The sequence below is a fragment of the Dioscorea cayenensis genome, chromosome 13 (genome assembly GCF_009730915.1).
Source record: "Dioscorea cayenensis subsp. rotundata cultivar TDr96_F1 chromosome 13, TDr96_F1_v2_PseudoChromosome.rev07_lg8_w22 25.fasta, whole genome shotgun sequence".
NCBI lineage: Eukaryota > Viridiplantae > Streptophyta > Magnoliopsida > Dioscoreales > Dioscoreaceae > Dioscorea > Dioscorea cayenensis.
The window spans coordinates 7,964,626-7,980,746 of record NC_052483.1 but is presented as its reverse complement, the minus strand read 5'-3'; the positions used below and the strand labels follow the sequence as shown (position 1 = coordinate 7,980,746).

General features: G+C 35.3%; 1 long non-coding RNA gene across 1 annotated transcript; it reads left to right on the top strand.

The window, feature by feature from the left end:
- The first annotated feature begins 11,299 nt into the window (after nucleotides 1-11,299).
- LOC120274489 lies at nucleotides 11,300-14,208 on the top strand. The gene is made up of 3 exons (XR_005540938.1): nucleotides 11,300-11,602; nucleotides 12,566-12,858; nucleotides 13,579-14,208. It is a non-coding gene; the product is annotated as an uncharacterized LOC120274489 (long non-coding RNA).
- The last annotated feature ends 1,913 nt before the right edge of the window (nucleotides 14,209-16,121 follow it).

Here is a 16,121-nt window from a genome sequence, read left to right as displayed (position 1 = left end):
CTTGTGCCAAAGGTGGGTTTTGCGCATCCTGATAAGCAGGGACAACAAGCCGTTGAAAAGACTTGAGAGTTGTTGTGAGATCCACAAAGGAAGGCCGCAAGTTTAAATCTTTGCATGTTAATTGCACAAAAAGCAAAGGTTGAGAACAAAACAGAGTTAGCACAATTCTACAATACCTATTTACATATAAATATATCAAAAAAACTTAGGTGTTATGTATGAACAGTTCATATCATTATGAATATATAGTGAGCTTACATTTGCCAGCACTGCCAGATTATTTTGGCTATGAGGGGATCAACCTATTTTGGAATCTCTAGCCAGTGATCCTGGAAGCCAACAGCACCCACCACCTGCATTAGGTTCATACCAAACCAAGGCATCCTCAAAGTTGAGGGTTCCCATAATATCCCTCTAAAACTGTACAGATCACCCCCGGGATGGGAGGACATCACAAGAGAATGGCCTGTTAGTTTACTCCTGTGATAAGGTGCTTAAGTATAACTATAGATAACTATAGATATATCATAGATAATATAACAGAAGTAAACTATAGATAATTCATTTTTAATTTATCATATGTTGTGTTTAACTTGTTCGTTCTCTGGTAGTTTACTTCTATGTCCTTAAGCTGTGTTGTTCCCGTCTTATTAGCTGTTGTGACACCTCTCTTGCCAACAAAAAAACAAGAGGGTTTTAATATAGAAAACTCACTTCTCATTTGATGGTTCATTGCGCAACACCTCTGGTGCCATCCATTCAGGCTGAAATAGAATAAGGACAGAGATTTAGACAGTTAAATATGAGAAGTTCGACCGACTAGAAATAATAATTTACTAAATGAAGTTGAGCAAACACTAGATCTCACCGTTCCGGCGGTTGACTTTGATGATAAAAATGTGTTGTGCTTCAACCTTGAGAGACCAAAATCAAAGACCTGCATTACACTGATATCAGAATGCTATCAATGCCAACTAATAGAGTAATAGTTGATCAAGAAAATTAATGATGATATCCATTTATTATTCTATTCCAACATTTAAAAGATTACCTTTCCCAAACATACGTAAATAAATTTGTTTGGCATGGATGTCTGTATGTGACATTAGATTATATATATTGGCTTCCTAAATAGATCACACTGCATAAAAGAAAACTAAGGATGATGCTATGGCCAAAAGGTACAGCTTGAACTTGCCCGATATTTTGACCAGCATTCATAGGAAAGGGCTATACTCATAATTTAGAAGGACCTCTTAGCTTTAACTAGGAGCATTACCAATCAACCAACACTAGTAACCAATCCCAATCAAGAAGGCAACATAGTGACAACACTAACAAAAAACCACAAAGAAAAACATGCATATACACATAAGCATTAGACAAACTAAGTTTTAGAATGAGAACATGGATATGGACATCCTACAAGTGTAATTATTCAAGCATATGAACATATAGCAACACATTTAAATACATTTTTGAAACAAAGAAGGACTAGTTTCGATTGGGCCCAAGCGGTATGACAATGATTGAAAGAGTTGAGGTAAACAATGATCAAAAAATTTGAGATGTACTCACTTTTAACATAGGTCTTATTGACATCTAATGAGACTGGAAAGGCACACATATTTGAAGAAAAAAGCCCATTCATAGCAACATACAGCTCAACCGAAAATGATCACCTAAAACAATTAAATGAGTGATGTAAACCAAATGATTAATATTTAATATAATCATGATTATAGGCTGAGTGATGCAAGAATCGTTGGTCTGAATAGCATATTTTCAGCATATTTGTAAGTTGCCTTGGTAGGCAACTTACAAATAATGTCTTCCAAAACAAGTTCTATAGTTAGTAGAAAAGTAATAAATCATATAACCAATTTTCAAATATATGACTAATTAGAATTGGGATTATACCATCGTGGATATTCCATTTTTTTATTATTAATTAAATATTTTTTTATTATTAATTAAATTTAAATATTAATATTTAATATATAAAATATAATGATTTTAAATTTGACGTAGTCCATAAAAATTATTCAACAGGCTATAGAAGGGATTCCGGGAGGGCCCTATGAGAATTTGGAAGTCCGACGCTTTGATTTTGATAGAGCAAAAAATTCTGAATGGAATGATTTGGAATATGGATTCATTAGTAAAAAACCTTCACCCAATTTTGAATTGTCGAAACAAGAACTTTAATTTGTTGACCGGCTCGACCTTTAACTACCAAAGCATTATAAATATTAGGCATCTTTCCTGGGGAAAAAGGGCATCCAGTACTGGGCCAATAATTTGAACAATACGTCCTAAGTTTTTTTCTTCAAGTGTGGAAATCATAGGACAAGAAGTAGTAGGATTGATTCTCACATGATACACTTTTTATTTATTGGGAGAACCCAAGTACGCTCTTGCGGATCCATGAAACAACTCTCAGAAATCTTTTTCCTTTTTGGAAGATACAGGAGAGAAACAATCAACCTATTGATATTGGAAGACCAAAAAGATTCTTCCAATGTCTCATTTCTGGGTCCAATGGAATTCATAGGATCAATTCAAGAAATGCCTTTTTGGATCTTCCTCAATGTCCCGGCTATTCACGGAACGTGAGAAGCAGATGAATAATCATCTGCTTCCGGAAGAAATCGAAGAATTTCTTGGGAATCCTACAAGATCAATTAGTTATTTACTGTTCAAAATCCAGGACTTCAATACATCCCAGACATTGGGGTAGCAAAGCAACCAAACTCTTCTCTCAGTCTGCCACCATAATAGAATGCTAGAATCCTTCTAAATTTTCCACATAAATACTTGTTTTCCATACAATAGCTTCAAAAAGAACCCACCAAGCCCACTTTCTGCAGGCTGAAAATGTTACCAGCAATCAATTTAAGATGACACAATAAACAAACATCCTATACAAATCCAAGGAGAATTTCTCCCAAAACAGTAGTAGGAACCCAAGTGATGGAAATTATGATTTTTTTTTCCTTTTGTTTTTATTATTCTACCAACTATGACTGCAAGTGCACAACTCAATCAGTTTGAGCAAAGTTTTAAATTTTGGACAAAGAACATTCTGTTGTTACTTTTTGAATTATCTTTGCAGCTTTCCTTCATATTAAAAGCAAAACAAGTTTAAAAACCTTTCCATATATTCGAGGTTAGCAAAAATAAAATACCTTCACAGTCTAATTCTTGTCAACCAATAGATTTGGTGATTTTAGATCACGATGGACACTTGTTTGTATGCTAGTGTGCAAACAGTTCATTCCCTTGGCCTATGAGACAACACAGAGGATCAGTTCACACTAGACTTCCAACCAAGAAATTATGAAAATAAATTTAAACATAACACATCAAGAGCCATTTTGATTCTTTGCTTCTCCTCAATTTGACTATTTGGACGATGAAGAATTCTGTACAGACTTCCTCTGATAGAAAAAGACTTTTCTAGAATCAAAAAATATTGTGCTGGCACAATTGGAAATTTTAAAAGTAAAATCAACAAATAATTTCTTTTTTACATCTCAAAATTCCATAAATACCTATGTATCCTTATAAATATTGCATTAAACTTTATACCTTTAAAATCCTTCATTATTTGCTCCCCCAATTTTAAGTCAACCAGCCCATGCACATCAGATGGCTTCCCTGATGTTCAATTCTTTTTATATAACACAAATAACAAAAAGCCCACACCTAGTACCTGCTCTGAATGGCATGGAACCTAATAAGATATGGCTGCTTATATCATTAGGTTTGGAGAATTACATACGTAAAACTTTAGGCTCAAGATTGCGTTGTTCATGTAGAAAAAGGTGAAAAGTTAAAAATTTACATTGGTCACCTAACTAAATACAGTTCCTCTAAAACCCCAAAGTGCAAGAATTTATGGATATACACAAGGAAAGGATGGGCTTGGTCCATTGGGCACAAAACCAATGACAGGATGAAGCTCAATTCCTTCAAACAATAGATGTTGAATACAACTCTGCTTCAAGTTCATTGCTAGATTCTGCCATGAAAACTAAAATGTGGAGGTGGGAATGTTCTGTTAGTGCTTTCAAGAAGATGGTACAACCACTTCTTTCAAATTATCAGTGTACAGATGTGATATAAGGACCATTTTGGACAAAGTTTATATAAAACCAAAAACCAAAATACAGTCCAACAAATGCTTTGCAATCAATTAGTAGGCACACAAACAATGTTGGAACATATTAAATCTGAGTTCATGCCAATGACTACATTGCAACCAATTTAACAATTGCTAATTTTTTTTGAAGTAAGAATATGCAAATTGATTTCTTTCATATTACTCACTGGTTCAATTTAAAGGAAAAGAGGATTCTCTTTTTTCATCGAAGAAACTTTGAAACAATTGATAGGTTGGGAGGGCGAGTCACATAAAAATCCCTTGTCAAAAGATAAAGTGGCAATATAAAATCATGTAATGATTACTCTAGAAAACAAGTAACTTACTTTTCTCCGGAATTCATCCAATGCATCTCCATCAAAATCCTGATCCATGAATTTCTTCACGGTCACTTCCTATTATTCATATACAGTACAGATAAATTATAACATTGTTTTTACCAAAAAGATGTCCAGATTTAAAATCAAACAAGATAAGAACACTAAAGATATACTAAATAGCATAATAAAGCAAAGATCCTTCACATAAAAATTAGTAGGATCACCTAGAACATCTTTTAAACACAAAAATTGCCCAAAAATTTTATAAAGCAGCTATGTAGTCTGTTAGGTGGAAAAGGGGGTGGGGGATGTGCGTCACTGGGTCTTTGTCACTGAGCCCAGCTGAGCTTGCGACACTCGAGATCGAACATGGCCAAGAGCATGGCGATGAATGACACCGAACTGACCGTCGAGGAGGGCACTACAAACCGGTCCCTCGAGGACCCGAGAAAGAGGACGGACAGGAGCGCTAAGGCCAGGAGATGTCATCAAAGGAGCAATGGTCGGCACTGGGTTATGCTGGGGAGCAGCAAGAACAAAGTGAGGAGCAGCAGGTGGTGGAACCACATCTAAGGACCGAAGATTAGTCTCCTCAGCAAATACATATGCCAGAGTATCACTAGGAGACAGAGGTGTAACCCGGTGCAGTAGCTGAGCCCGAACGGCCTCGAACTCAGGGCGAAGACACATAAGAAACTCATAAATGCGGAGATAATCAAGATCCTGAGCAATGGCAAGACACTGAGCACAGGTCGGAGAAGGAGAGGGGGCCATCTCATCATACTGACGCCATAAATCACTGAGCACGGCAAAGAAATCTGAGAAAGAGTTCTCACGTTGATAGGTAGAGGTGAGAGTCTGTAGCAAGGAGTAACGCAACACCTGATTGGAAGGAAGATAGAGTGCGCGCAGATGATCCTAAATCGCCTTAGCTGTAGAAAGATCACAAACAGCTAAACGAATGGGAAGCTCACAGGACTGATAGATGATAGCAATGGTATGGGCATCATACTCAGTCCACTTGAGCAAGTCAACAGACGGAGAAGAGGACGCGCTGGTAACTGTAGACGAAGAAGGACTGGAAGAGACGACAGTAAAAGAAACCGGAGGTGGACGGGTACCATCAACATGATCCCAAAGATTAAGTCCGCGAAGGAGTACACGTAAAGTGGAAGACCATGCTTTATAATTCTTTCCATTAAGCATGACGTCCGCCTTTTGTAGATAAGAAACCTGAGCAGAAGCCATGAAGCACCTGCACAAAACACAAGGTGCATGGGAGAAGAACTTAAGAGAAAAATACCGCAGGGGCCGACGTCGCACAAGAGCCGAGGGCGCCCTCATGGGGCGGCGGACGCGCGGGGGCGCGCGCTGAGTGGCTGGGCAGTGTGCGCTGGGCGGCTAGGGGGGCGTGCACGAGGGCCGAGGGGCAGCGGGCGACAAGTAGAAAAAAAAAATTAGGTTTAGGAGAACCTCTCTGATACCATGTTAGATGGAAAAGAGTAACCAATTTTCATTAATTAAAACCTACAATGTACAAGGTATATATAGATACACAAGTATATATAAATATGGTAGCTATACAAATATAGATATACAGCTGTATACACAGCTGTATTCCCTAACATAGTCAACAAAATGAATGACAATACAGTATTCTATAGCTAGTTTGTATGACCTATTAAAATGATCTCTTCTCACTAAGACAAGCTTGTCACACTTGTTTTATGGCTTCACTTGTGATCACCGCCAAAGGACATGCTATGAAGGATACGGACCAAGAACAACATATAAGAAAAAAAAACTAAGCAAGACTTGAACTATTAAAATAATCATAATCAAGAAGCCTCCATCCTTTCTCAATGATTACATCAAGTGTACTCTATTACCAGTTAGAAACCAACATATGCCAAACCCCAATGAACATTTGCCCACAACCCATATCATCACTAGTATCAATCTCTTGCAGCAATTTTTAGACTAAAGCAAAATATTCCTTTCAGATAGATGCACTACACAAGACTCAAACCTATAAAAACAAAATTCTCTCTTTATCATCTCTGAATAACTAAATTAGGTACTACTTTCTCATAAATTATAATCAAATAACTTCATGACGGATACTCTCAAACAATAGGACTCTATCCCCATTTTCTTACATGCAAAAATAGGAACATAACAAAATCAGTCAATATATAAAAAAATTTAATAGAAAAAATTATTTGTCAGTCATGTCAAGTTTGGTGATTACCATCCTCAACTCAAACCATCAAGCCCTACTATGAAATTCCTCACATTGCACATCTACTACATGTTCAATTGCAACCATTGAGCATTTTGCTAGAAGTAGCTCATAAAAACCATAAGTTAAACATCAACATCCTACTTAAATAAGGCAAACTATTAGAAAAAAGGCCTAATAGTCAAAACACTTCTCATCCTTAATATTACCATGATATATCATAGTAATAGGCACTCAAAGAATCAAAGATAAGAATGCTTACATATTAGACCCAAAATGTCATAAATCTATTATACAATAAAGTTGGAAGATAGTCAACCATAAGACAAACCCAATTAATAATTGGGGGAAAAAGCAGAAAAGAACTCTACAAATAGAACTGGAAATAATGAAACAGTTTTTATTTAACTCAGAAGGTTTCTAATAAAATGTGCAAGTGATATCGTAATTAACAACTCACCATGTCATTCCAATCCGTACAGTATACTTCCCCATAAGAATCTGTTCAATGAAACAACAACAACACATAATTAATTCTCAAGCAAAATATGTTGTACATTAAAAGACAAATATTGCTAGAAAATGGTCTCATCTGCTCCTTTTCAGTAAACAATGTGAAACAACCAATCACTGATAATAGAAAATTAACAATTGTAAACGTAAGGGCTTCATGATTTTATTAGATCCTAATAATAAAATGATACATATGAATGAAATTAGCTGCATTTAACCTGATTAGGTATCTATCAAATATAATTTGATGGTGCTTTAAATTGCTAAATATGAGCATCTGCCCATCTATGTAGAGAGAACTCCAAAAAAACATTAATTTTCAACAAGAACACGGTAAATAATCCAATCCTTTCCCCAATGACAAGGTGTTCCCATGGGATTTTTGGTTCCACGGCATCATCAAGCATTCAATCAAGCCTACTTGACCTCACTTCCGAAGGAGAGGAAGAGGATTCTGGGTTCTTCAATGTCATGTCTGTGCCCATAAAACTATCACCCAAGTGTTTCTTCCGATGATGTTTTTCAATGTCATTTATTCGTTCATTCATTTCAGCAGAGCATTGCAAAGCCATCTGGTCTTCATTTCTGTCTTTCCTTTGTGGAGATTGATTCAGTTGTTTATTAGCTTGTGAAGTAGTTTGGCCAAGATACATCTTACCATCTTGATGTAATCCAGAGGAAATATTCGAATTTGTTGAACTCAGAAGGACGACCAGCACTGGAGGCACCATTCATTTTAATATCAGAAGTATCTCTACAGTGGCAAATGAGCTACCAGTTCCATTAGAACCATCAAGCAAGCCTTCCCCTCTGCAGTTGAATGATGAGAAAAGGAAGCATTAAGATCATTCACTCCTATCTCTTTTCTCGGTAAAATTCATTCCACATATTTATATTGCTTTAGTTTTGGAACCTCATTGCAAGCAGGATGATTTTTCCAAATCAATGGATGTTGAGGTCTTGTAGGTAATGGGCCAACGCTTTCTCTGCGCCTTTGATACTCATGTTTTTTTATTATCAGTAACTTGGGTAGTCTAGAAGTTTTTCTGACTCCAATTTCTTGGAAAGAGTTCAGCTCAGCAAAAAAGGTTTCTAGAATCTTCAGCATTCTGGAAACTTGGTACTATGGTGAGTTTCTCACTAACCGAATTATTAACATCCAAAGGTGCTATAGCACTGCCTTTCTGCTTTAAAGGGAACTGATTTGGCTGATCCAATAATGTAGCAGCCTGAAGCACGAAGACTTTGAAGAAATCCTAAGTTTGGAAATCCTCACGGGTAACCTCACGGCCGGGAAGTCAACCACAAGGAATTTTGAGTGTCGCAGTAATGTAGCAGTTTTACTGTAGCAACTTACTGATTTTTCGGCCCATTTTCTTAGAAGCTACAGTGCCCGCATGCTGACCGTGAGCCACCCCGAGATCATCTTTAAAATGGGGGTTAGGGCATTTTTGAAGGGGACTTTTGGCCACCATTCTCCACCATCATCATCTAGAGCTTCAAGGAGGCTGGAGAGGGCAAATCTAAGGAGCAAATCCAAGGGGAGAAGAGGAGTGCTATCAAGGAGAAGATCTAGGAGCTTGTTGGCATGGATCCGACAAGTTCTCATCACCACCTTCTAGTCTTCATCTTAGGGGAGTTTGCTTTGAGCTTTGTATTGTATTTCTTGTTTTCTATGCTTTCTCCTTTATTGATGTTGAACTAGACTCCCAAGGTCACCGGGCATCCGGTGAACCTTGGGATGAACTTGCATATATAGATGCTTTGATTTACATTTATGGCATTCGTGTTGGTTTGTGATCCTTGCTTGGTGCTCTTTGATGTGTTGTTTTGCATGAGAACTCTGTGATTCAACTTCTAGGTTGTACTTGGTGCGTGACCATCACCCTTGTGCTAGACTCACTTTACTTGGAAGGGATATATGTATGAATACACCATGACCATTGGGTATTTCATACCCCTCTAACTATTAGGGCTATACCTAGTTGAGTATCGGCCTTAATTAGAGAGATCCCGGCATTTAATGCAATCATAGGAGGATTTGGGTGGAAGTGATTCCGACCCAATAGTTGTATGGGATTAGGGGTTACCGCCGTGACCATCGGGGTAACTTATTTTCGGATGTCTCTTGGTCCATCCACCATTGCCTGTGTAATTCTAGCATCCATCTAGCTTTAGTAGTCCTGAGGGGATCCTCGCCCGGGGACCTCACACTTTCATTGTTACTTGCTTCTTTAGTATGTTTATGCGGTGAGCCTTAGTCCATGTGTTTATAGTTTTCTCTTTGTTATTTTTCTTATCTTGTTTTAGTCCTATATTTGGTAGACTAGACAATGCCGTCTAGGGGAAAGTAATAGTAGCTCTTGGGACCCCAGGGAATACGACCCCTGTGTCACGTATAGGGTATTATTTGATGACCCATGCGCTTGCGGACTCATCAATAGTTATTATGTTTTTTTATCTCATTGTAATTAAAAAGTATGTAAGGGTTATATTAGGATACTTTTGTATTATCTATTTATGGTTTAGTTGCTTTATATTTTGTTTAAATATTATACTCTTCAGATTGAATAGAAGTTGGATTCTTTTGGAGAAATCTCTCTCGACGTCTTCCTCTTCTCCCATCTTGCTTCTAAATCCTTAACAAAAGCTTATAAGTTTCAATCAAGTCATTAGGGAATCTTAGTCTTTGAAAAATATTTGCTTAGTGGGAAATTTTGATTTTTTGACGTTCATTTTCTAGGTTCATTATTATTATTATTATTATTATTATTATTATTATTATTATTATTATTAAAATCTCATATTTGGATTTAGTTTTGAATTTCGAAATAATTTTTTTTCCTAACGATCTATATGACATTCTCAAAAATCCACAAAATTGCTCATATATGCTTCTATTAAACCAAGTTAATAATATTAAAACATTTTAAAAAACTTGCAGCAACTCTAGTTAGGTTGTTAAGATATATATAGGTGTTTTTGATAATTCTATATTAAAATATTAGTTGTGTGTACAGTATACGAATAATTAAAATATTACTTTTAGACATAAATAGATAATTAAATGTATTTTCAAAGATATAGATACAAATAAACGTGTTGTGTCGTGTCGACACGGCTAAAAGCCATGTTGTGTTCGTGTTCTGAAAAAGGACTCGTTTAATAATTGTGTCATGTTCGTGTCATGGGTAAACGTATCATCGGTCAACACGACATGAATATGACACACCAACCCATTCTTCCAGCCCTAGTCTTAGCCTAAATCGAACCTGGGTCTAAGTGAGATTCAATATGTCTTGACATTTAATTTTGAGTTTGATAAGGCACCACTTGGCAATCTTCTTCATCGCACATGAGACAGCTACAAAACGTTAGCAAATGGTCATTTTATTTCACTAGTGGCAGAATATGACTAATTAAAAATTAATATTTTCAATTATTCATATTTTATTATAAGCTATTTAATCCATCTCCATGTGGATTTCTTAGTGGTTACCTTGTAATAGAATTTGCAGTTTATCTAATTTTTATTATACTTCATCCAATGGCCACCCTTTATCTATATATTTATTTATTCATTAATTATGTGTGTGAGTGCCTTGAGTAGAGAAGGATGCGTATGCAAGGGATTAATACCTTGATGTTTAAGAAGAAAATAAGTCTTTGGATTGATGTTAAAAGGGACATGCTCAATAATATATGTTGAATATTCATATACATACAAATGATGAATTAATTAGCAAATTCAACATTTTCACATATTTAATATGACTAATCTAAATGCATAAAAGAAGCAGGTGCTTAGATAATTATTAAAGTTTTATATTATATAAATTAATATGGAAGAGGAGTTGTCATTGCTTAATTTACCCACTAAGCCACCTTCTTTTCTCAAACCACCACTACACCAATTTTAATTTTTAACGGCAGATTTATAGAGGGCCTTTTTGAAAACCGCCTCATTAACCATGAAGTTTTTTTTATACAAACCTATACAACCGGTTTATCAAAAACCCTTCTACATTTAAAATTAAAAAATAAAAATGAAATAGTCACTCACTCACACACACTCTCTCAAGCACTCACTCACACCCGCGAGATATGCACCGTCTCTGACCAAGAGCTCGTTAGACCTCGTTCGAATGATGTCTCTGACTGAGAGCTCATCTTCTCTTATCCTCCCAATTTCTCTATCAATCTCGCGATAGTAGGGCCAGAGCTCGAGCTCGCTGTTCTCTCTCTCTCTCTCTGAAAACCTCCTCATCTGCAAATCTCATCGCTATTCAACGCTGGAATCCAGACTATTAGATCTCCTCTCTGATTGCCTCTCGCCGTTGGAGACCCTTCTATCATTCTCTGGTGAGTCCTAAACCCCATCTAATCTCCTGATCTTTGATTTTCCATCAGAACCTTGTTTGAATCTCGTGTTGGTGTTACCTTTTGCTTGAATGTACAGTCGATTTGGGGATTCTAGGGTTCCTTGATTCCTTGCTAGAAATGTATAGGGTTCCTTCGATGATAATGTTTGTGAACTCCATCTGTTCTTTTGATTCAATGGATGCTCGATTTTTTTTGTTCGTTTTGTGATTGTGAAAATGGAGATTTGGGGATTATAGGGTTCTTTGATTCCTTGCTAAAAATGTATAGGGTAGATGATAATTATTGTTTTTAGACCTCTAGATATGAACATTTGAAATTGATTTAAAATCTTAAAATTTGTGAAATTTGAGAAGAACAAAACCAACAACCAAAACTAGATTCCCAAAATAAGCCGTCCTATTTTCTAGACAAAATTTACAATTAATTTTACATTTATTAATTAATCATAAATTTAACATAATAAATTTAATTAATTAATGTTAATTATATATTTTACATGTGTAGGGTTCCTTTCTGTACTTATTTATCAATTTGAAGAGGACCCCCAAATTTACCCATCATTTGGAATACCTGCTACTATCATCCACATATGCTTTTAATTTGATATTTAGAAGTTGACTCTTCTTGATTCCTGAATCTGCCTCTTCTGCATTTGATTGCTAATATCATTTTATCATAATTTGTGACAAAGGAAAGCAATGAACAAATTGAGTATGTAATCAGAAATTAGATGACAGACTTTTAAATTACATTTCCATATCTATATTTCAACTCTAATGCTTGCCTAATACATATTTTGTTGGTGGTCTAATGCAATTCTTAATCTCATTTGGTGTTTTCCTTGATTTTTTGTGTCGAGTATAGTATTGGCTATGATCTATCCTTCCATTTTGAGTTTGTCATTCCTGTCCCATATTGCCTAATTGATCACTTCCATGGCAGATTGAGAATGAGTACGGATGTCGAGTCAGCTTGTGGATCAGCAGCTAAAAAATTACTATATGATAATTGGTGTTTGCAATTTCTCTTTATTTTAATCAGTGTGAAACTTTTCATTGAATTTGATATATTTTCTTATAGTCTTATAATTTCTTTCTATTTTAATCAATGTGAAACTTATAGTTTCATTTGATATGTTTTCTTAAAGTATCATGGTGGGACCAACTTTGGTCACACTTCAGGTGGCCCATGTATTGCTATAAGTTATGACTATGATGCTCCTCTTGATGAAAATGGTAAGTTTGAATTATATGATTGCACCAGTGATGTCTCAGTGCCCTCAATGATTAAATTATTCATTGTTAGTATGCAATATAGCAACACTGGCTACAAGTTAGTGCATGCAGAAATTTTAAAAGAGTATTATTGGGAAGGCAGAAATGTTGTTTCAGAAATTTAATGCAATGCACAATACACCACACAAGATTCCAACGGGCACCATATGAATGTATTTATCAGATGACTTGTGCTCGTTTTTTACGTAGAGGGAGGAGTAATGGAAATATAAGCCAGAGAAGTTTGAGAGTTCAACTTGTTTTTGGTGATAGAAGTAGCACTGCCTGATCTAGTATAAGGGATGGATATTGGAGGCCTATTTTATCTAGATTCCTAGATTTTGCAAACACAAAAACCTCCTTTGACCATAATTAGTTAGTTGGTGTTATATTTCTCCTTTGTATTTGTATATTCACATTTTTATTTCAATTTTTCTTGCCCCTTTTTGTTTAGTGGTTATAGGTTTACTAGATGATATCTTTTAAAATTATTCTAGTAAAATTATTCTTGGTAGTTTTTATAGATGAATCAAGGATTGGACAATTCTTTATGCTCCTGAACATGAATAGCTTTAATTACATGTGTTCATTTTTTAATTGTGTAGAGAAACCCCGTTACATCAGGTTGAATTGGGATGCCTGCTGTTGAAAATTTTCTTTATTTTATCTTGTACATTGTAGGCATCATAAGGCAACCAAAATGGGGACACCTGAAGGAACTACATAAAGCTTTAAAGCTTTGTGAACAAGCATTGGTGGCAACTGATCCAACATTTAGTTTTCTTTCTCCAAATGTGGAGGTATGACCACCACATTTAAATGTTTTGGAGATTTAAAGTTCTAGATCCCATGCCTTAATTTCTGAAACCAGGCATAAAATCAGATTATATAATTCCTTGATATGAGTATTGTTCTATTATATTTTTAATGTTTAACCAAGTTCAGAATGTTAAGGAGCCAATGAAATTGATAGCTTGAAGGTCGTATAGTTTAATTGAACATGAGAGCTTAGAGTAGCTAAAGCTACTAGGTTATAGTTGATTTACAGACACATGTAAAGAATCTGATAATAGGTTGATTTATTAGAGATGGGTGGGGATCCTACACAGATATCTTTTGCAACAAAACATATTCGAAGCATGTGTGTGCATGTATCATAGTTGCACCATGGCCTAATACTTCCACTTCTTGTATTGTCCAATTTTTCAGTGTAGCTAAAATGGTATAATACTCACTTTTGATTTATGTAGTGTTGTCTTCATGAATAATACACAATTGTTCACTGCTGTGTGGTCATCATTTCTTTTTAAATTGAGTACATAGAATATAGATGGCGAAAGTCTGGACCAACTATCAAAAGCACGTGGGAAATTTGACTCATTGTGAGCAGAGAGTTTATTTGGATGGTTTATCATTCCGTAATGTGACACTACCAAGTTCATGTTTTATTCTGTACCTTGAATATAAATTCTTAAAGTTCTAAAATTAAGATGAGTTTTCTGATTACTGGGAAGTTTGTTATTACTTAATGAGAAAAGAAAGAGACCCTAAGCAAGCAAAATTTGTACTTCAGAATTCCCAATTTTATATTTTATCATTTTCCATTGGATAATTGCTAGGTGGTTTTGCTTAACTAACTTTTTTAATATAGGATGCCTGATTATGACCAATGCTATGTTGGCTTTAGATATAAGGTGATCATAAGTTATATGCTATAAAATATTTTAATAAGATTTATGTTAATTTTGTTTTTCATGTGTCCATGGGCTTATTATGTATGACACACCACACAATAATATAAGTTATTATCATTTTTTTATGTTATTTTTATTGCAAGAAGAATTAATCTCAACCACTGAAACTGAAAGACTGCTTTAATAGCTCTCAGTCTGAGAGATTGCAAATGTATAGCCACCAATGAGTGGCTTTTCCTGAAAACCCATTCATTCACGAATTGCATTTCATTAAATTCCAATCCATTGCATCCATCATTTTGACTTGTCTCATAAGTTCACTATCAATTTCATCTTGTTCCATAAGGTATGGACTCCAAGTGTGCTAGCTCCTCATTAACCATGGTGGTGATGTGTTTTGGTTTATTTTATTTATTTTATTATCTTTTGACTTTGACTTGGTACTAGTAGGTACTCTCTCATCCAGTAATGGATGACTAGTAATTACAGTTAAAATAATTGCGGAAGCAGTGGTATAAAATTATTGAACTAGTTATTGATCAAGTTAAGGTGATTTGGTCAAGCTGTCAGCCATATGCCATTGTGAATATATGATGTCTATCACTTGTGTTGCGGGCTCATGTGTGAAGCACTTCTCGGTGCTTGTCTACATATGTACCAACAGGCACAAGCAAGAATGGTTTTGAGCCCGGCTGAAGGAATCAAAAGATACAGAATTGCATTGAGCTAATCCTTCCTTTTGGCAGGAAATGTATAACTTTTGTTCTTCAGTGGGCGTCCTTAACTAACAACCTGAGAAATGAAATGTTCTCCTGGCAATGACATAGTTCTTGCTTTTTGTTTTTATTTTATTTTTTAATAAGTTTGAATTATTTCCTTTTACTTTTTGTTTTTCCAAGATCTCAAAAAGGTGACCTGAATCAGGCCCTTCCTGATTTTTTGCCTTGAATGTGTTCTTGGAAGTGGGAGCAAACTTCTCGGTAAGCTCCTGAGAGTGTTCACGAACCAGTACCATGCTCTCCAAACTTTCAACCTGTCTCTAAATCAAGGAAAAATTTCGAATGGTATATTATCTTTGTTTATCTCTAATTTTAGAGTTGCCTATTAAGGCTCTCTCGAAATTATCTGCCCTGGACAAAAGGATGCTAATAACTTTTTGTGTCATCGATTCAGAAACATGCTAGGCAGTCATTTTTTAAGAATTAAGATAGTTTATCAATAAGTTTAGTTTTTCATTGTTTTAATAATTTATTTATTAGTGATGTATGTAAATAAACGGTATATATGGTCAAAGAAAATACATGATGATAATTATATAAAATACTGAAAATTAAATTTTAAATGATAATTTTGTGATATTGGAGATTTTTCATTATTTATTTAAAAGAAAAGAAAAAGAAAAGCCAAAAATAAAAAAAGAAAAAAAAGAGAAAAAATAAGAGAAAGATTAAGGATGAAAATGAAGAGAAGCATGATGAGAGAAGAGGAGCAGAAGAAAAGAACTGATGATCATGTGATGGAGGTTTTTGA